A 21904-nucleotide genomic window follows, 5' to 3' on the forward strand; every position below is an offset into this window, starting at 1 on the left:
CTGACCCAAATCTAATCTCATGCGGCACATGTCAGATTTGCGTTTTGAACTCGTAGAGTAAACACTGTCACTGTGTCAAATTCTACTGTCTGCAAAGGAATGATGTAATCCGTCTTCTCCAATATTCTGCAGACATTTAAAGCTGCTTCGGAAAGCAACAACAACTATTCTGCAAAATTGTGTTCCATTCCTGGATATTGAAAAATAGTTTGCGTGTGTGTTGTTGGTTTAGGTCTTTAGGTTTAACAAACATCTGATCTAAAGTTACTATGTTTTGATGTCTACATGAATGTGGATGTGTTTATGGGCTGTGTGTGTGAATCAGTGTGTATGTATGTCAATGTGACTTTCACTGCTACACATGCACATGTCTGTAGGTACGGAGCACATCTTCTAAAAGCGCCGTTGGTATGTGAGGTTTTCGGATAGTCCCAGGTGTCTGTGTGTGTGTGTCTGTGTCTGTGTGTGTGTGCGCATGTGGCTGCAGGAAAGACTACGCTGTCCCACTAATAAGGAGCCAGTCTGACAGCAGTCTGACAGCCTCCTGATAGACAGCAACCTGGCTTTCTGCTGACTTACAAGAATATTCCTGGCATGTCTAGCTTGGGGTTAACTCCTGGGACACACACAAGCAACACTGAGTCAATTTAGATTGTGCAGATTCCAGAATCTACTGAATCTTTCCTGTTTCCTCACATGCTGTTCCCTCTGACAAATGACACTGTGAGCCACTCAGTTGTACTAATGCATGATATTGCTTTTTATTGAATTGTCAAGGTCAGACATTTGAGGCATATTGACAGAACAGATGCATACTTACCCTTTTGTGCATTGGCTGCTGATTATATTTGCTAGCCAGAAACCCAGCAGACAATGTAGCTGTAGAATTGAACCACACAGAAATCTACATTGTATGCCAGGTCCAGGATAAAGCAACAAACATCTCTTTAGCTAAACCGATCGCTTACAGTCTTGCGTAATCTCTAAAATACACCCAATTCATCTAACCAATGCCATTTCATAAAGAGACAGCATTAGAATGGACAAGAAGACAGGGAGAGACACACCGAGAGACAGAAACAAGAATGGCAGAAGAGGAAGGAGTGAAAAAAAAACACACACAAAAAGCCTTGACAAGGGCCTCTTGTGGAGTTGTGACACAGAGAACATCCTGTCTGTGGGGTCACAGGATGGAGCCCCTGTGACATCCAAGCCAATCGGAGGAATGGAATGTGCCACCAGCCAATGGGAGTGGATTGGAATGCTCCACCAGGAAGTAGGCCGAGCCGTCGGAGACCCAGTAGCCAGATGTAGCTGCTGATTGCTACACAGGATCTACACTGCCTACTGAGCAACTGACGACAGCCAGAGGCGTGAACTGCGAGGGGGACATCTCCTCGCCCCGCTTGCGTGTTTTGTAGACACACTTGATCCACCTGAAGAAAAGGGAGGAAAGAGAAGTAACATTAGAGGGACATTTCCGATAAATGCAATCTTACAGGTGGTGAATGCAAAGAGGTGAGAAGTGAGGCAAGAGGGTAGAGCGTTGATACACGAGGAGAGAGAGTAGGGAGAGCATCAGGCAGAGAGGAAGAGGAGCCTGAGGGAGGGGAAGGATATCAGAGATTATCTGCTGACGAACATCTCCGAGCGTGGCATTATCAGTCACAGATTCCTGTCATTCTTTCCCATTAGCCCCGAGGCGTGACCACCGCCAAGCTGGCTCCAGGGCTTGACCCGACTCATAATGGGAGCACTGACCAGGTCTGAGCAGAGCAGACAGACCTATGTGCAGGTGAGGAGAGGACAGGACAGACTACAATGCTGCACTCTCTACTCTTTCTTGGTTCATGCTCTCTCTCTTTCTCAGTGGTCCAGCTCTGCATACCTGAGGCCTCATGACCGCATTGATCAAACATACCGTGACCAGCTGATTGTCACTTGACTCCAATTTCCCTTTTATTAAGGGAAACTGCTTTGGCTCTCCCCCCCCCACCCATTCCTCCTCCCACAATACATTCCAGTGTGCTGTCACCATATTGGCTTTCTATTTCCGCGTCTGTCTTCCTCTGTCTCCTTTTTAGCGTGTCCAGAGACATTATGATGAAGGAAGTAAGGAGCTGCATGCTCCCCTGTGACTTTGCTTTGTGTCTTTTTTGTCTCGGTTTGCCTTGACTGCTCTCTTTGTGACAGCTCAGAGATGGATGCTTGAGTATAGACTCTGACTGTATTTTCATTATGTGCCACCCCCCCTCCCCTCCCTCCCTCCCACCCCACTGTGCTCTGGAGGCTTTATATTTTGGGGATTTGAAGCTGAACTGCAAGGGGACGTGGCCTCGGGCTCTGTCCTGGAAACTAGAAACTACAAAAGTGTGTGGTGAGGCAGGTGATGGGGTTGGGAGGGGGAGAGAGGTAGAGGTATACTGTATGTTTGAGTGAGGGACTTACCTTTCCTTGAGAACAGGCTTGGCAGCTATCACAGTTGTTCCATGCCATGTCTGTTTCCATGGAAGAGTTCAGCAAAATGCATCAGCTAACCTGAAGACACAGAAGAGAAATAGCGATGGTCAGAAACATGGACAGTACAAGAGACGAATGCGAAGAAATGATTATAACTGTGGAAGCAACTCTCAACTGAACTGTAAAGCACTGGTGTGATATTAACAGGTCTGAGTCTGAGTAAGCTCACAGAGCCAGAGAGTGATAAGGTGATAACGTCTTCTCTGTCTCTGTCTCTCTATCTTATCTCTGTCTTTTTCCATGCTTTGGTGATGCTGCCGCCACCGCAGAGCAAAGGGGTCAAATGTACGTAAACCACTCAGCTTTTTCCACTGAAAGCGAAGCCTCGGTTTTTTGAGACAGGTGACGCTTAGCAGGACAAGGTCACAACCCGAGACAGACAAGAGACGGCGGCTGAATGGAAATCCTCCCACACCTAAGCTTCCTGACGTCTGCTTTTATTCGATTCATCTAAAAAACAGTTGGCGGTTGCCGCGGTAGAAAACTGAAAGAGTGACAGAGGGTCAAAATTCACACAAAGAGTCTCCTCAGGTGCAGGAGGGGGTTTGTGGAGGATGGATCCAGAGTGAGCGTGAGGGAGAGTGCCAGGAGGCCCCCGGCGTTGGGTGAGGAGGTGAGAGCAGGGGTGAGAGCAGGGGTGAGGCCAGGCGTGCCATTCCATTCCTGCCTGCACTGGGCAAGGCTATTCCTAGAGTGTGGTATATGGCAGTTGATGTGGGTTTCCTCTTAGCTGCCTGGAAGATGACTGTGCCTGACCACATCCACATTCACACACACTCCCCCCACCCCCTACCCCCACACACACACGGAGCACATTCACAAAGTGACAACTGTGCACACATATACAGTAAATATACACTGACAAGTACACACGTGCACATGCGTCCACTCTCATGCGCACACATTCTGAGAGGAAGTAAAGAGGAACTGAATCATTACCCTGCCTTCGCCCCAAAGTAGGGGTGACCACTGTACAAAGTATGTGTGTGTGTGTGTGTGTGTATTTGTGCAAACATAAGACACAGTTCTGCATAAAGCGACACCGGCTCATGTTGGGAGTGCTGTTTGTTGCTAAAGTATGTGTGGGCATGTGTGTGTCGTGGGTGTGTAGGATGTGTGAGCTGGGTGTGGATGCATTCCCTCTCCATCCATATGTGTGTGTGTGTGTGTGTGTGTGTGTGTGTGTGTGTGTGTGTGTGTGTGTGTGTGTGTGTGTGTGTGTGTGTGTGTGTGTGTGTGTGTGTGTGTGTGTGTGTGTGTGTGTGTGTGTGTGTGTGTGTGTGCGTGTCTACATGCTGCTGCTCATACTGAATACCTCTGGTGAAGTCACAGTCCCAGACATTTCCCTTATCCATATAGTGTCCCTGCTTAGACAGCACAGAGAGTCAGAGACGAGGACAGAATGTAATACACGCTCACTCGCAGCTCACCACCAATTAAGACGTCATTCCACCAGAGCAGCGGCCAATCAGATATCAGGTCCCAGCTTGAGAGCTTGATTGGTTGTGATGGCTAAGTGAAAGCATCCAAGCTAAGAGAGGGAGAGCCAGTAGTTCAGATTGCCGTTCAATGGAGACAGAGGTTATGGAATCACAGTCTTCCATGCCACCCCTTCTCCCTTTCCAAACTTGTTCCCTGTCCCAGAATATTCCTCTGCTATCCAAGGAAAAGCCATTGCCAGACGAACTGCCGAAGTCTCCTTTCTTCATCCCCTTCTGCCTTTCTCTCTCTCGCCCTCATCCTCCCCCTCTTTTTGCCCTCTCGCTTTCTGTCTTTTTTATAAGATGAGGAGATGAAACAGGCTATATATGTAAAGTGATCCCAAATGGCTCCTCTGGGTGCTGCTGGGTGGTTCACACAGCCAGTCACTGTGAAGACTGAATCCAGGCCTAGAGAGGACAGCCAAAGAGAGGGCCCCGAAACAGAAGGCTTGTACCCCAGGCTCAGCCATCAGGCCCAGAGAGAGAGGGGTGTCTGCAGGCCCTTCCAGGGGGCTGGACTGATGGGAAAGAGCTGGCAAGACGACCAAGGAAAGCTAACTCCCCCCCTTAAGCTGCTTTATGAAGGTCTGGCAAACGTGCAGAGAGCTAAGGAGGGAGGCGGCAGAAGAGGGAAAAATAGAAATATAAGAGGAGGGATAGATGGATGGATGGCGTCCCATCCTCCAAAGCCAGTGTAATGGCACTCCTGGTTCCCGTTCAGCCCTTGGCCTTTGCGGGGTCCGGGCTTCATGTCCGCCTTACCAACAGCCCTGCAAACGCAGCTATAAATCTGCTTCATTACTCCCAACACAAGGCTGCCTTGGATAATTATAATGACTTGGCTACTGATACACAAACGGCCTCCACCCTAAATACTAACACAAACCTTGACAAATGGCCTGGAGATACTTGAAGACGATGATTTATTAACTGGGCTACAAGGATCTTTCAACGTGTCGGATATGGAACGTTGTAGCCAGTTAGAATTTTTGGGATTTTGATGTTGCATTTTCAGTTTAATTATGTTTTTCTTTAATCACATAGAATTTAACTGTAGGTGACTGTAGTTCCTTACGGCCGAACACTGCAGCCACATGGAATAATCAACCAGGCTGAGTCATTGTGCTAACTGAGTACCTTTGGAAAACAAAAGGAACACCTTAAAAACACATCTCTGCGGGCTTTGCCCATTGATCCTGGTTTTCCATGACGTGCATCCGTCTCTACAGCCTTTTTCTCACACTGCCACTTATTGGAATTCAGCGCACTCGCAGAGCGGGGCCCAGGTAGGGGAAGCTTTACCCATATATAGGCAGGGGAGGAAACAGGCCAGGTGTGTGTGGTTAGTACACCGTTGGAACGAGCGCGCTTGAGTACACAAAGATGCGCACGCACACAAATTGTATCAGGCATGCGCCCACCATAAGCTCCATCTCCCCCCTCCCTCGCTCTCGCACACACACACGCACGCACACTGGAGTGTTACATCAAACCGAGCCGCGTTCGGGCCCTGTGACGTCTCGAGTTATGTTGCTAAGCTCTTAACTCTAGAATCTGCCTGTGAATGACAGACTTCAGGCCGGAGTGACTCTGTTGCTGTATAAACAAAGACGAGTCATGCGAAAAAGGAAAGTGAGGGGGAGGGAAGCACAGAAGAGAAGAAAAAAAAAAGAGTGAGTCAAGTGATAGTTAAGATTGTTCTGGCGCTACTTAACCCAGTTTGAGTTACATAACTCTAGATGTTGGAATGACTATGGTATGTCGCGTGTGCTCATCTTACAGGCAAGTATGTGGCTCAGGCGAAACTTAATGACTTATGGCCTAAACGCGCACACCTCACTAAATCACCTGCTTTTGGGCTAAACACCTTTCGTGAAGTGTAGCCCCGAGTCATGACTCAGTCAAACCACCGACTAGCAGATAGATAATTTAACACCAATCACCGCAGAGCTACGGCCATTATTGCAACGTGCAACAAAAAGAAAAGACACATTTGCCCTTTTCCACACTCTGTTATTAAGAAATTGGGTTGATTGGGTATGTTTGCCGTTGTTGACAATGTCCGCGGAGTCTCATTTCACAACTTCACTACATGACACGTTCACAATCATGTCATCAGTCAGTGACATTTGATATTTTCACTGCATACCAAGGACGCACTGCGCGTGTTCTCTGTTATCATCGCTGCACTTCACAAAGTCACGCATGGCAGCTTTTGGGAAATTCTTTTTTAAAGGAAGGTCCACCTAAAAATCAGCTTAGGCGATAAACAAGTTTTTCCTGTATTTCTTTGCTATGGTAATGGGGGGGACAGCGGTGAGAGTGGGGCCTGCTCAGCCTGCCTGCCAAGTAGGACAGGGCAGAGTTCACAGTGTAAGCAGAATGATAAGGCAGGGGGCAGATTCCATGCTAATCTCCAGTGAGGAATTTAATCACCCTCATCAAGATACCTGCAACACATCTCACCGCCAATCTTCCAGCTATCGCACACGAGCCGGAAACGCTGCCGTGATAAACGTTAATAGATTGTTGCGCACCAACATGGCAGTTTATGGTTGTTGGCCCCTTATCACTGATCCTCACCCACACACACACACACACACACACATACCGATAGACACACACCTACACACGCACACACACACATCGCCCCTTATGCCATAAACTACCAAATAAAGTCGTGCTGGAGCGGCGAGCTCTAAGCCAGACAGAACTGGGGGAGTTAAAGAGCTGCAGTAATCTTTTGGTGGAACACAAGGAGTGGCTGTCATTGCGTTGCAGTAAAACAAAGAGACAGAGGGGGTGTGCATGTGTGGCTACAGGCAGGGCTGCCACAAGTGCTGACGTAGTGATGACACGGTGTGTGATCACATTCTGTACACATGTCCGCAACCACACAGAGCAGCCGTGCCTCCAGCGCCGGGGCCTTCCTCTTCCTCGTCTCACTGAAGTTTTGAATGAAGTTACTACACTCGACGTTGTGGCCAAATCCACAAATTGACAATGTCAGTTCAATCAGCAAATTCCTTCTCAATAATGTATTTTTTATTGAGAAATTGAGAAAGTTTCTCAAGTTGAGAAATCCCCAAAATATAAAAAAAAAAGGCCTCAGGAGGGATTAGTATCAACGCTGTAGTACTACGTCTGCAATGGTGACCCACCCTCTTATTACATGACAAGTGAGTAAGAGTAATGATAGCTGGAGAGAGAAGCGTCTGAGTCAGAAAGAGAAAGACAGAGAGGGATGCACTGAAGAACAACAGTTGGGCTAAGAGCCACAGCTTTAAGCCCACATGTTACACACACACACCCCACTGTTCAGCCTGTGACTAAGCCCCCCTTAGACAAACACATGTAACTTAGAACCCGAGCCCTGATTCACTCTGCTCCTCACACACTCCTTCTGTCTTTTCTCACACACTCACACACATATCAATACAAAAACATGCGAGGAGAAACCGATGGCGACTGCGACGGGCATCGAAACGTGAAGTCCCTGCTAACCAGTCATCAGTCGTCACTTTCCCCCCTCAGCCAATCCCATCAGCTGCTTGCCATGTCCATTCATAAAGAGCCGTCCGTGCGGGGCCATACTGTATATGCACCCCCACCCCACCCCCCCACCCATACGCTCAGTTCATTCATGCCCTCTGCTGCTCAGGAAAAGGAGTAGCCTATCTGTGTCAAATTAAAGGGGGGAGACAGGAAGTAGTATCAACATGTGACTGAACAACAGAAAGACAACCTTTACTTTTTCAATCACTGCTAAAGCACAAATCCCTATTTTTATCACCCCTGACATCAGCAAGGGACCAAACCGTGTCATCACATGTATACAATTACAGCAGCGAGGAGAGTACATACCATACATTCTGCTCCCCCATCTAATCCTGACCATAGTGAGCCTGGCGGCGCAGTGAGAGAGCCGGGCTATGTAACAGTGAATCAGCTCTATTGTAATGTGATCACGCTGTGAGGTAACGTCGACTCGACCGGAGAAATGACGGTTCAAAAACGCGTGACAGCCACCGACATCATGGACAGGACGCGGCTGAGACTCCGTGCCGGCGTCGGCTTCACACGCAGGCATTTCCTTCCATTTCTCACACTTCTTCAAATCGAGTCTCTATCAGATGGCTGACAGTCCACAGCCCGGCACCCAAACCCCTCCGACTCTCTGCCCCCCGGTCCTGAGCTGCTCTGCCTATTAAGGATCTGGGAGCAGTTTCTCAACCTTAACTTGTAACATATGATATCCATCAACAGCAGCAGCTCCGCTTTCTGGGAGCCTTTTTCTTTCTTCTTTGCTTTTTTTTTTTTCCACTTACCCGTCTGGGTGAGAGTAGCATTTCCTCTCGGCGCTGAGGTTGGAATGAGGGGGTCCCCCCCGCTCTCTCTCTCGCTCCGGTGTCTCTCTCTCTCGGTGTCTCTTAAGTCTTTCTCTGTCTCGGTCTCTTTCCCCTGTCACTGCCTCAACCAGGGCTTCCCCCTCACCTTAACTTTGCTTGATCCAGCACAGATAGAGAGAGAGAGAGAGAGAGAGAGATCGAGCGATAAAGAGAGAGACGGATAGAGGTTGGGTAACAACGTCTCACCCACATCCATCCGTCCACGGCGAGTAACTCAAAACTTGCCGAAGCTCCCGTAAGAATTCATCCTTACATGTCTTCTCATCTCTGCTGTTCTCTCTCTCTCTCTCTCTCTCTCTCTTTCTTTCTTTTCTCTGTCTTTTTCCTCCTCCCGTTGCATTCTTCTGAGTGTAATCAGTAACAGGCTTAAAGTGACAGCAGCAGCAATATTGCCGGCTCTCACACACACACACACACACCCGCACACACGCATTTTCTCACACAGCCACACACACAGTCAGTGTGTGAGGCTCCCTCTGGGCTAAAGGTGCTTTCCCAGCGCTCTGGAGACACTACAGCCGTTAAACTCCCTAAGCCCGGCCCTGCCAAAGCTGTGCTATCACATGTTCTCTCTCTCTCTCTCTCTCTCTCTCTCTCTCTATCCCTCCCCCTGTCTCTCCCTCTTCTCCCTCCCCTCTCTCCCTCAGCCCCTGACTGACACAGTCGGACACACACTCTCACACACACTCAGGACCAAGGCTGCACTCTCTTATAGTGTGGCTGTTAAAGAGGGGGCTGAGCCTATTGCTGTAGAGGGCAGTGTCCTGTTACACAGCTCTCAATTGAGGTTAGAGAGAGGACATCCATTCAGAAAAAAAGAGAGGAGGGAAGGAGGAGGGGAGAGGGAGGAGGAAAAAAACTAATGGCAGCCACTCTCTCTCTCGCTCGCTCGCTCGCTCGCTCGCTCCGTGTGTGTGTGTGTGTGTGTGTGTGTGTGTGCGCGCGCGCGCATTTGGGGTCTTCAAAAGCAGGAAACTCCCCTGTCGGAGAGTCGGGGCGCCTGTGGAAAGGGTCCGTCTCCTAAATATGGGAAGGGAGGCAGGACATAAGCGGAGGCCCCCCCACACTGAAAACACACACAGAGCCCACAGTAGAGGGGCCTTTATGACTTCCAGCCTCACTGGCAGCATTACTCGCCCCACCCACACGACACACAGACACACACACACACACACACACACACACACACATACACACACACACACACACACACACTCACACAAACAAATACTAAATGTGCAGCTTTCAGGACTAATTTCACATTTCACAAATTGATCAATTTACATATAAATGTACCGTCGCACCGAGCCAAATGGGAAGCTGATTGAAGACTTTTTGAGGACCTGCATTCATTTTAATTCCCCCATCAACGCCACCTCCCCGAGCCGAGACAGTAAATTATTATCTTTACAGACTTTAAGTTTATTTAACTTTAAATTATCTCTGGATTTACATAATAATGATATGTATCACCATTGGGAATGTGATGCACTGAAATCTATCATTTAAGTTGCATTTTTTAATGTCCTGCAAAATCACTTCATAGCTTTACAAAAGGCACAGATGGGGGAAAATAATTAAGGCTTGTAACAGACAGAAAACCGCTGCATTTTCAACAGCGTTTCGTCTCCTTGTGTCACCAAAGTGGCTGCTGAAACACCCAGAAAACACACATTCGCAGCAGCAGACGCAGTCATTAAATGGTGAGGACGGCTCAGCCTGTGATTGTGGTCACGTAAAGTGTTGGACAGTAACGGTGAGAGAGTCGGCTGAGCTGCTGGTTCCTCCGTATAAACAAAATAAAACGTGTTTGTACTGAAAATGTTTTTATACCCTGGTTTTCTACTGGATTTTTTTTGTATAATTGATTTTCTTTCCCCCTGGTCACTATTTTAAGTAAAACAGAAAATAGTGAGTACTGAAATAATTTGCACCAAGGGGGAATAAAAGTTAGTTTCCCCCTTAAAGATGATAAATGATCTAAGTTGCTTTTTTGGGACACTCTGGCTTGATGGCAAGAACAGGATTTCCTACAATTGGACAGGGCAGTAAACACACCGGACAATTACACTCTGAACAGTGAGACCCTGAGGAAGGGTCAATGCCGTCTGGTGACCCCAGATTTAGAGCCAGACCTGTAGCACGAATCCTGACCTAAAAATGCCCTTGGCCTTGATTCACCACCTCTGGTTTCCACCTCAACCTTCACCTACTTCCTGCTAGTTCGCCCTACTTCTATTCACTGCCACCAAGAGCGCGCCGTCTCTGCCAACCACACCTATCAGCAGCCCTGTCCACTCCACCCCATTCTGCCCCCCTTCCTCCTCCTCCCTCTCCCCCTCCTCCTCCTCCTCCTCCCGTGGGGTTTGGGACGAGGGTGGGCTGGGGTTTGAATGAGAGTCAAACTTCCAGAATAGCATAGTTGGTTTGTTACTCACAGGAGGCCATGTGACTCATCAAAGACCATGTGCTGCACCCATGCTACACTCTCATTACACGCACGCACACAAACACAACACGCACAGGCAAAGTGAAGGCAAGTTAGTGAAGCTGGAGTGCCGCCTTTGTCTGACAGGCTCCATTCATAATTATTTAAATGACCTCAATGAGTCATGTAACTGGTTGGGTAGCGTAATGGCCGACGTACACACACACACACACACACACACACACACACACACACACACACACACACACACACACACACACACACACACACACACACACACAATCCAAACATGTGGCTACTGGACTTGGACTTGGATGTCTGAAAAAGAACATCAAGAAGGAAAAGGAAAAGTGTGTTTTACAGCTAATTCTAGCACATCAATTCCATTTAGCATCATTGCAGTATCAGCATGTCTCCAAATCCAAAAACTGAAGAAATCTGATTTTCTCTTCTCTAAATGAAATAATCTTATTCAGCAACATCTATACCAAATTGAGTATGTGTTTGTTTTAGTCAGAAAATCAGACATTTGTTAGCTCTATAAACACATTTAATGGAATCCTGAAATTTGTATTTTCCTGAAATAAATCAATAAACTGCTGAGATTATTTCAACCTGTTCCAATTTACATATTTAACCAGTTTAAGGATTTTTCGAGACAGGTTGCAGCACTGGAATCAATAAAATGACACTTGATTGGGGAAACACACCCTTGTCATGGGATCTATTTGTTTATCCTCCATATTCGTTCTGTAAACAACAACAGGGACGGGAAAAATAAAGGCTCGCTGCAGAAATGGAGATATCTGTGCAGCCAAGCATTTCGCCGCCCCGCTATATTAACATTCATTCCCGTGCGGCGCCGTGGGAATTACGCTTCATCTGGTTAAAGTGTTGCATGTATTTAACTGTGATTAAAATCAGTAAATTAAATTGTGTCTTCATCCATAGTGAAACACGAGATAAGTTATGACGGACAGATGGAAGAGGATGAGGAGGCTGCCGTCTGGCCTGCCTCAGCGGACCATGGCGGCAATTATACCGCTTTTCTATTGTTTTTGTATTCAAGCACGGACAGGGAATTATTTTTTCCACAAAGCATGAAAATATGGATGCAAGTGTTATCACAGCCAAACACCATTTTCTGATTTAGCCTCCTGAGCGTGCGAGCTACGCCTGCGTTCAGAGGAACCAGGTAATCTAGCATTTAAGGTAAGAAAGTGCGGCTGTACGCTTTGCATGTGTGAGTGGGTGTGGATGAATCACGGCCTGTCGTGTGTCAGACCAGTGAATGGGTTTCATTCTGTGCTGCCGAGCTCCGAGCCCGAGCGAGGATGACTCAGGGCGAGAGCTGCTAAGTGACTCCAGACGGCTGCTCCATCCAACCTGTAGCATTTATCTAAGAGTCCGTCCCAGCGCCGTGTCCTCACCTCTCATCTAACCTGTTCATACAGCCAGTTATTCTCACAACGAATGGACGTTTTGCTTCTGTAGCGCTATTTCAATTCAGCCGTTTAATTTGCCATTTGGAGGGTCGTGCCAAAAGCAGCAACCTGACAGATTAATCTCCAGCTTGTTATTCAGCTGCTTGGCTGGACACCGACAATGAGTCACTGGCAACAACATTCGTTTTGAACAAGACATTATTTTCATTTTCAATTATAATTACTGCTGAAAATGATTCAAATATGAAAATAAACCTAATCAATATGATTTTTTATAATGGAATAATTACAGTATAGACTATATATAATAATATTGTAATGTAGAATTGAATGAATTAACCTTGGGGATGAAATTGATAAATAACAAAAACATTCTGTCGGCTGGTTTGTGTGTGTTTGCATGATTGGTCAAAAAGTTATTGACTGATTTTGGTAAAACACTAATACAAAACGTATATTTATGTATATTTGTTGTTAGAAAAATGCTGTTTATTATTGTTCCTTTTCATTCATATCCTGTATATTATTGGGATAAGACTCATTTCACCTTGACCTGTCAAATTAGCATTATTTGCTTATGTAACTTTAAATCTACCATTACAATTTGGCTTCAAGTACAAAGTTTCACAGTAAGCGAGAGGTTTGCCATTTTAGAAAGTGACTCAGTCTATTGTGGGTACAAACGGAGCACAGCCTCGCTTTCTGGGAGGATACAAGGGCGGAGATGCATTTCAACACACATGCACACCACAGGCGGGGGCCTTTCCTTAATGTATTCACACGCACGCACGCGCGCGCACACACACACACACACACACACACACACACACACACACACACACACACAATGGAGATTGCAGTGGAAAAGGAAACTGGGGATTCCTGAGATTCCTGTGGACAAAAAGGTGTGAACTCAAGCAGCCGAGCAGCCTGGGAATTCTGCTGAGAGGCAGTTTAACGGGTGACCAACGTTGTTAATGACAGAGGGAGAGAGAGAGAGAGACGGAGAGCAAACGCTGGATAGAGAGATAAAGAGCACAGATTAGAAGAAGGAGAGAGAGAGTGGGAGAATGAGAGAGTGTGTGGAATGACTGCACAGGACATCAGAATGACGCCCATACACATCCAAAAATCATAATACTCACTAATACTTCACAATGGCAGATAGAGACTAGACTTATATGGAGACTAATGACAAGAAACACAAGCCCGGTCACAAGATAACTAAACATGGCACAAAGAGAAGATCGGCGTACGTTCCTAATCATACCAAACTGATCTGTGTTAGCAGAGTGACGAATTTGAAATGAGGACAGTGTCTCCACCCATGTCAATAGATATCTGAAATGAAATAGGGAACATAATCACAAACTAATTAATCAACTACATTTAACTAAATATAAACGATAAAGTGTTTTCTGGTGAGCCGTGCATGTTGTTTACATTGTTTACGTCACAGCATCAGAAGCTGGCAGCACCGCAATCGCCGATTACTGCAAAATTAAGACGCGTCGCTCCTATAATAAGGCTCTTAAATGTCCGACGTGGAAGAAGCAGCGAGAGAAAGGAAACTGAAATCTCGAAACTCTCTTGAACCGCAAATACAATATCAAGGTAACAAGCGATACATGTGTCATAGCAACCCGAGTCTAAACACAGAGATGTGCTGTCGTTACACGATACAGTGACGCAGGTCCGTCTGGTTAAATACGCACATTCTGTACTTGTACAGTTGTATCATCAGTTTCCCTTCATAACTCAAATCTCAAAATTACAGTTAAGTTACGTGCCGGTACAAAAGGTGTCATTTGCTTCAAACAAGTGGAAAAATTAAATGCATTTTTTCTAAATTGAAGCATTTCCTTAAGACTCTGACTCACTCGCTACAAAATTCCCCAAAATAAGTTGATTCGTATTTGAATAAACAGAAAGAAATGATAGAAATCCACAGCTTGTGTGCTTAATAATCCCGTTGCTGCTGTGTGTTGCATCCTTTCTACCAAAATCTTTGGGATATTAAGGAAGTTTGTTAAAATCTTTCATCATAATCTTGCATTGCAACAGACAGTGGCTGCATGAGGACAATGCTGACTGATCATCTCACCGCACGCAGACAGGGATGCCTGGTCATTGCCCTGCAGTGCTGCCAACCGGCCAAAACACACAATCAATACAGCTTTGAATGACAACACACACACACACACACAGACAGACAGATAGATGCACCTGTCTCTGTTGTTCTAGGCTGGACTCTCTCAGCCAATGATGGATGAGAGCAGACGTAACAGCGACGTCATTTCATTCACTCCCATGGCCTCACACACACCCACACACCCACACACACAAAACACCTCCACTGAAAGACAGGCATGCAACCAACCAAGGTCAGGAGATGGAAATATGTCAGTCAGACCTCTTGCTCCTGGCCGTGTGAGGTAGTATAAGTGTGTGTGTGTGTGTGTGTGTGTGTGTGTGTGTGTGTGTGTGTGTGTGTGTGTGTGTGTATGTGTGTGTATGTGTGGCAGAGGCTACACTGGCTATATTAGGCCACTCTGTATGTGGCCCCAGTATAGAGAGAGAGAGAGAAAGAGCGAGATATGATGTCACAGTCACGCTGGGAAGGCATGACTCTATGTCTTATCTTTGCACTGTGCTTGTTCTACATTCTTCTCTATTGCCCTGCAGTAATGTCTGTGTGTGTGCGCGCGCGTGCGCGCGCGTGCGTGCACGGGTATGCTTAGAACACAGTCTCTCGGTGACACACACACACACACATAAGGTTACCCCACAATGCCAGCAGCCCACTGGTAGCTGGTGTGTGGCTGATCTCATGGGATTTTTAGTTGGGATGCATTTTGTTGAGGATGATTTGTAATCTAATTACATCACACACAGATTATATTGTCACATTATATTTAGATGTTGATTTATGCAAAGCAACAGCTCGGAGCTACAAAGCCAACAAATACAGAGATGGAATACGGAGACTAATCTTGATTTCTGAGAATAACAACAATCTAATGATATAAATAATAAAGCTACATTACACATACAAGATATTTATTAATATAAAGTTGTGATAAAGCTGATTATTATGTAGAATATCAACTTGAGCAGTAAATATGAAATTACAGTAATTGTTTAACAGTAAACCTCATTGCTTTTTAATTAGTAATATTAAAAGAACACAAATGCCAAAATATACACTACTTTAAATATATTATTATTTACAGTGTTATTTGTAATAACATCAATCATAAGAAATATAGTAAATCATAAAATACAACATAGTGAGCGTCATAATTAATGACGGCAAATTTATAATGTTATATAATGATATGATTAGTAACTGATCGGGTCACGTAATATTTCCGTTTGTGAGAGTGTGTGTGTGTGTGTGTGTGTGTGTGTGTGTGAGCTGTTAGTTGCATCAGCACTCTTTTGAAGGAGCCCACCGGTGCATCCCGCCCCACCGTCCCTGCCCCGTCTGTCCCTGTCCCCTCCTCCCCTCCCCTTCCACCCCCTTTCCTCTTCCTCTTCCTCTTCCCTTCAGAGGTGTCAGAGGAAAAACAACCAGAGAGAGTCAGAGAGAGAGAGCGAGGGCGAGGGACCCCCGCCCCTCGCCAACACCCCACACCCCCTCTCGCCCTCTCTGTGTCTTTTCCACATCCACACAATGTGGGCTATGTGGAGGCAGTGACTCCGCCGCCGGCCGGCCCACTCACAGGATATACGAGCTGCGAAGCCCGACCGAGGCGCTGAGGGGTGACACAGTGGAGAATGTGTGTGTGTGTAAGACGGTGTATGCGTGTGTGGGTGCGTGTGAGGATGACTATGTCCCACGTGACCTCCCCCCCACCCCCCCGCTGGCTGGTGGCTGTCTCAGCAGCAGCAGCCGCACCAGCAGCAGACGCCCTTATCCTGACGCTACAGGGCGGAGGGGCTTCTTGTGAAACATTCCTCTCCGCCCGGCCGCACCGACCAGCGTTTCCTGCTCTCACTTCCCTATCCTTCCCTCCCGTGCTCCCTTCCTTTCCTCCCTTCCTCGCCTGCTCTGCCTCCCGCTTGTCACAGCTCCGCCTCACCCTCCGCCTCGCCTCCTCACGCCTACGCTATACCCTCCAGGATTTCCCTCCGCCCAATCTCCCGCTCCACACCCCAGGGCTGGTCCCCTGGCTCCAGCCCCCACACCCCAGACTAGTGGACTCTCTTTGGGTTTCCTGGAGAACCACCTTCCATTATCGGAGCGAACAAGCCCAGCCCAGAGTCCCCGCTGCTGGGGACTTCTGGGCTCATTGTTACTATGAACCTGATTTCCATCTCTGGGGTCAGGCTTCTCGTTTCACCAGAAATGGAACCAAAACAACACCGGGTACATGTCGGACCGGGTCGGTACCGCCCGCTGCTAACATGATGGAGACTGCAGAGCCCAAAGTATGTTAAGGATTGACACATGCCTCAAGGAGCTAGAATAATTTCATTAGGATTCATTTTTGTATCCCACTATGGTCCACTGTAGTTTCAGTGTCTTTTCCGCCATATAATACAGAATACTTTGGACATTTTTGGCAGGAAAAGGTCCAAATGTCAATGCAGAGACAATATTTGCACACATTTCACTGTCAGCAGCTTTGGTCACAAAATACCGGCACCGATTCCGGCTTTCAAAACCTGCTGATATTAGTCAAACCCCCATATATTGTAAGTCCTGCCCTCCCGTACCTCAAAAGGAACCTCCCCGTTACGTCACTTTAAAAGGACTTCACTAGAGTATCTTTATTTGTGATCAAACTATGCATTTCTACTCTACTAAATTCATCCATCCATTCTCTGTGCCTGCTTATTACGGGGAGGAATCGTGGTGCTTCTTACCTGATTACATTATTATGTGACAGCTTCAGTTATTAGCACGTTCATGTTTCTGTCTCAAAAACAGCCTTGTTTCAGGTCAAGGACACAATCTGCAACCTCAGATTTAAATCCTGGACTAGATTAAGTCCTGGTCTAGACCTGGCTCGATCATCTCCTTGGGTTCATTTGCACGATACCGCCCAGGAGAGTTTTACACCATTTCTTCAACCTTTAGATGTACTTGGTTAATCTAACACTGACAGAGAACATGAGGGGTATATAAATGTTCAAAATTTAAACACAATCGCTAATAACAATCTGAATGCAGGAAGTATTTTGCCACTGTTATCTCACTATATTTTCTCAGAAGAAAGTTTCATTTGTCTGCGCTCCGGTCCAGAAACACGTTTAATCGTGGGCAGCGGTGACGAACGCTCCCTATCACAGCTAACACTTATGACTAATGGCCTATGCATATGCATGTGCAATACACAAGCCTGCGATGTGAGCGTTTGCTATCGTGTGTCCGATGAAATGAACATGCAGCGCGAAGTTTCCTCTGCTTATTCTTTCAGAGCGAGTGAGGGATCCAGCAGATGGCTCTGGGTCTGACACAGCCATCTGGGCTGCACAAAGCCCGGCTGGGAGCGAACTATGCGGAGATTCTCATTAATATTAGGAAGAGGCAGGGTCGAGTCATTGTTCTGCAAGTAACAAGTACTGCATGTCTCAGGTCACAAGTCCAGACAGAGTACAAATTCAATCTTTGATGTCCTAAACAAGTCAAAATATACTCTGCACTAAACTTAATGCCTGCGTGATAATAAGTATAGTTCATAGTGTTTACTGCATTCCGAGTTAAGTATAACATTTGGTTCAAACTTATGTGTGTCATTCTTTGGTTTGGGAAAACCTTTCTGAGTCAAATGTCACAAGTCAAGATCTAATCACATTGACTCCAAATCGCCTGTAAGTCATGCAGCTGGAGTCCACACCAATAGTAACATACAGATTCAGCAATGTGGTAACTGCAGGTTGGCGTACGGCTCGTGTTTCCTGTTCGATCCCACCTCGCGTTGATGCGTGACACTTGACAGAGCGAACAGGAAAAGCCCACATGTTCATATCTTGGCACATAACACTAATAACGCCCCTGTAACGGCTGTAAGAATGCTAACATGCTGCATTATTGTATCATTCACGTGCCCTCTGTCATGGACTTCCTTGTCCTGTCTGCGTGTCTGACAGCCGCTCGCTGCTCTATCAGATCCTGTCGGCAAAAGTGTGTTTTTCTCGTTCCTCCACCCTTTTTTCCTCCACAGTTTCAGATGTTACTTCCTCCGTAATTGACTCTCAAGGATGAGTACACTCTTCATAATAAACTTTGCTGTTTGCTCACATGCTGGCAGTGAGAAGGACTGTAGCGGTGTGTTTCTTCTCTTAGCGGTCTCTTGTCTGGGGGCTCCGCAGCAGGCTGACTCACCGCCCCGGCCCACTCTTCCCTCCCACTCCTCCCTCCCACTCAGCCCCAGCCGTACCCCAGCGTGGGAGGCGGTGCGGCCCAGGACCAGAGCCTCCGGCTGGGCTCAAACGCAGCCAGCACGGGCCCACGGCTCCGGAGCTTTGGAAGGCTTTCATTCTCTCTCCCACACAGAAACACAAACACACACACACACACACACACACACACAACACACGAGAAGCTGCACTGCCTACCCACATGCAGTACCCACACCGTTTTTTAAAGCGTCTCTTTAATGATGTCATGTGCCTCACATCTACAGGGAACAGAGGCAGGGGAAACTCGTGGGAGTGTGTGGGCCCTGTGTGTGTGTGTGTGTGTGTGTGTGTATGTACTGTATGTACTGTATGTTTGTGTGCCAGTTGTGCTGCCAGCTTTCTCTGACACTGGTTTACATTTAGTACTATCAATGTTTTATGGACACATGCACTGTGGCTACTGTAAGTAAAAAGCTTTTAGTACAGCTGAGCTCAGAAGGTTCCAGTTATTTTTAAATTGCAGCTGCAGTCAAGGATTTAATGAAAAGACACAGATGGATCTGATGGGCTCTCTTTAGAAGTGGAAGGTGCGTTGAGAAATGGAAGTAGCCGAGTCCCTGGTGAAACCTTGATCTAAACCCTAAGGTCCTCCACTGGATTAACTCGTATCTCACAGCACAAGCCGTAAAAAGCTTCCATTTTGACAGGGAGAATTTCATTTCCTTCGCCAGGTTCCCATTTGATCACATTTCTGTTATTTCTGCATCTGTGAAAATGGTGCATAGTGTGTTTTCTTACCGGGAGCTTCCCTCGGTCGCCTGTTATTTTGCCACCTTCTAGCTGATGTGCATCATGAAGAGTTCTGGCTGTGAAAAACAGGTGGCAGAGGAGCAAATCACTCATTTCATACTTAACCTTTTCACATATTTCCATCTCTGACACCTGCATATAAATGACATCTAGAAAGCGTTTCTATAAGAACTGATAGACTTGCACAATGTCACACGTCGTAGGATGTCTGTGTACTGTGAACAGGAATGATATTCAGAAGGGCCAGATTGCTCATTAGAATATCTCACATTTGTGTGTGGGCGAGTTTTAGCAGTCCTTCTCCTTCTAGTCCCCATTGCTGTTCCAGAAACACTGTTCTCTGTCCAATACCAACCGAGATCCTAACCCCAGTCTGTCCATTAAAGATCCAAGTATCGACTTCTATCCAAGTTTCCAAAAAGCTGACTGGATTTTCTCAACTTTTCACACACACTAAAAGCTCAAGTCAGGCAGTGTGAGAGTGTTTATGTCAAAGCTGCATTCAGATCATGGTGTAGTCACAAAGCTGTCCATACTTCCATCATAACTGTACAACACAGAGGAGGGACGAGGCGGCGAGGACTTACTGCACTTGGTAGCAACATGCAGTTATCTTAAGCACTCACAATTAAGAGTTTCAAAGTCTGTAAGGGCAAATTACCGAATTTCTTGTACTTGTACATTAGCAGTTTTTGCAAAAATATAACAAACGCCCAAATAATCTGATAATTTGATAATCCTGTGTGAGTGAATGGCCCAACTTCAAACATTAATAAAGGCAATAAGGTGCCGTATTACTGTACATCAAGCGCCCCCTGTCGGTCAGAGCAATACTAAAAAAAAAGGATGCATGTTTCTAATTATGATTTTTTTTGGGGAGAAAAGTAACAATAAAGCTTGAAATCGTACGAATGTCCACATTCCACAACGACATTATAACATTATAATCATGGTGGTAATCACATGCATCGTTTCAATCGACGGACAGTCTCATATAGAACAACTGCAGCACACAATGATTTCTTAGAAAGCACATGCATCCAGAACAGCACACACACACGCACATACACACACACGCACTCTCTCCCTCTCTCTCTCTCTCTCTCTCTCTCTCTCCCTCTACCCCCCTCTCTTTCTCTCTCTCTGCTCCCCTTCTCTATTCCTAAATCACGGGGTCTCCCCCGGGGTAAACGCATTCCAAAACACAAGAATTTCCTCCAGCCCGACTCACATACCGCCCCCTCTCCACCACCCCTCCACCTCTCTCTCTCTCACAAACACACACACACACACAGACACACACACAGACACACACACACACACACACACACGGTGCACGGAGGAGACCACACACACACACACACTGCAGCCGTGCCATGGTCACCAGCCTCGGCACAACTGCTCCACAAACAATGCGACAAAAGTTACTGAAAACGACGATAAACAATAACAGCAAACTTAAATTATTGTGAGTAAAAGACAGCACACTTGCGCTTTAAATGGATTAATAATGCATAAGCACATCACTTATTTATTTGACTTGAGGAATGAAATGTTGTAAATGAGAAACGTAAACACTTGAGTTACCTGTAGGCGCAGCAGCTGGAGGTCGGTCAGGCGGTGCTGCGGCTGAGCTCAGCCGGGTTGCAGACGCCTTCCCCGGGCGCAGCGCTCCTGGATCTACCCGGTGCACACAGACAGAATAGAGAGAGGAGACTGTAATCAGCACCGAAGTCTGAACAAAAAGTGTGTGCGCGCGCGTGTTTGTGTGTGTGTGCGTGTGTGTGTGTGAGAGAGGAGAGAGGCTCGCTGTGTGCCGCTGTGTTACTCATCTGATGTGCGAGTCATTCCGCTCCTCTCTCTCGTTTTATCTGTCTGCTTCTCTGCCTGCGGGGCTTTTTTTTTTTTTTTTTTTTTTTTCTACACCGGATCGCTCGGAAATGCCGCCGACTGGCTCCGCAGCTTCACCGAGCCGAGCCGCACCTTCACCTCCCCCCCTCTCCCTTTGCCGTCCCTCCCCGCCTCACCAGGCCGGCAGAGAGGCGACCGCAGCCCGCAAAAAATCCCCCAACGCCGCCCCCTCCTCCGGGGACAGTCCCCATGCCCCGCGCGCCCTGAGGTGCGTTAAAAGCACCGGAACACAGTCTTGCAATTTATAATTCACCAACGCAGTAATGTTAATCTGATAAATACATTTAATCTGGTGATGTAATAGCCAAAATGAGATAATTTAGCCTTTAAAGCAAATTAAAGGGATTAGGAGTTCTTTTGTTTGAGTTAAAAGAATGAGCTCAAATTAAAAGTGCAATGAGACAAATACAATTAAGATAATTGTCTAGATTTTTCCGTGCTGCCCTGAAAGTCTGCACGGAAGGAAACAGACAAGAATCTGTTTTTGTGCTGTATAATGGAAATAAATGTCTCTGATGTTTAGGGACC

At 46.7% G+C, this 21904-nt stretch overlaps 2 long non-coding RNA genes across 2 annotated transcripts; both read right to left on the reverse strand.

Moving 5' to 3' along the window:
* Positions 1-736: 736 nt before the first annotated feature.
* On the reverse strand, positions 737-9232 carry LOC143003920 (uncharacterized). The gene is made up of 3 exons (XR_012963911.1): positions 8330-9232; positions 2449-2538; positions 737-1436 (listed from the first exon to the last, which is right to left on the reverse strand). It is a non-coding gene; the product is annotated as an uncharacterized LOC143003920 (long non-coding RNA).
* A 9868-nt stretch (positions 9233-19100) lies between these two features.
* LOC143005704 (uncharacterized) lies at positions 19101-21446 on the reverse strand. The gene is made up of 2 exons (XR_012964085.1): positions 21053-21446; positions 19101-19521 (listed from the first exon to the last, which is right to left on the reverse strand). It is a non-coding gene; the product is annotated as an uncharacterized LOC143005704 (long non-coding RNA).
* Positions 21447-21904: the final 458 nt, after the last annotated feature.

Source organism: Genypterus blacodes, unplaced genomic scaffold (assembly GCF_046128005.1).
Source record: "Genypterus blacodes isolate CSIRO-AG114 ecotype Tasmania unplaced genomic scaffold, CSIRO-AGI_Gbla_v1 ptg000008l_1, whole genome shotgun sequence".
NCBI lineage: Eukaryota > Metazoa > Chordata > Actinopteri > Ophidiiformes > Ophidiidae > Genypterus > Genypterus blacodes.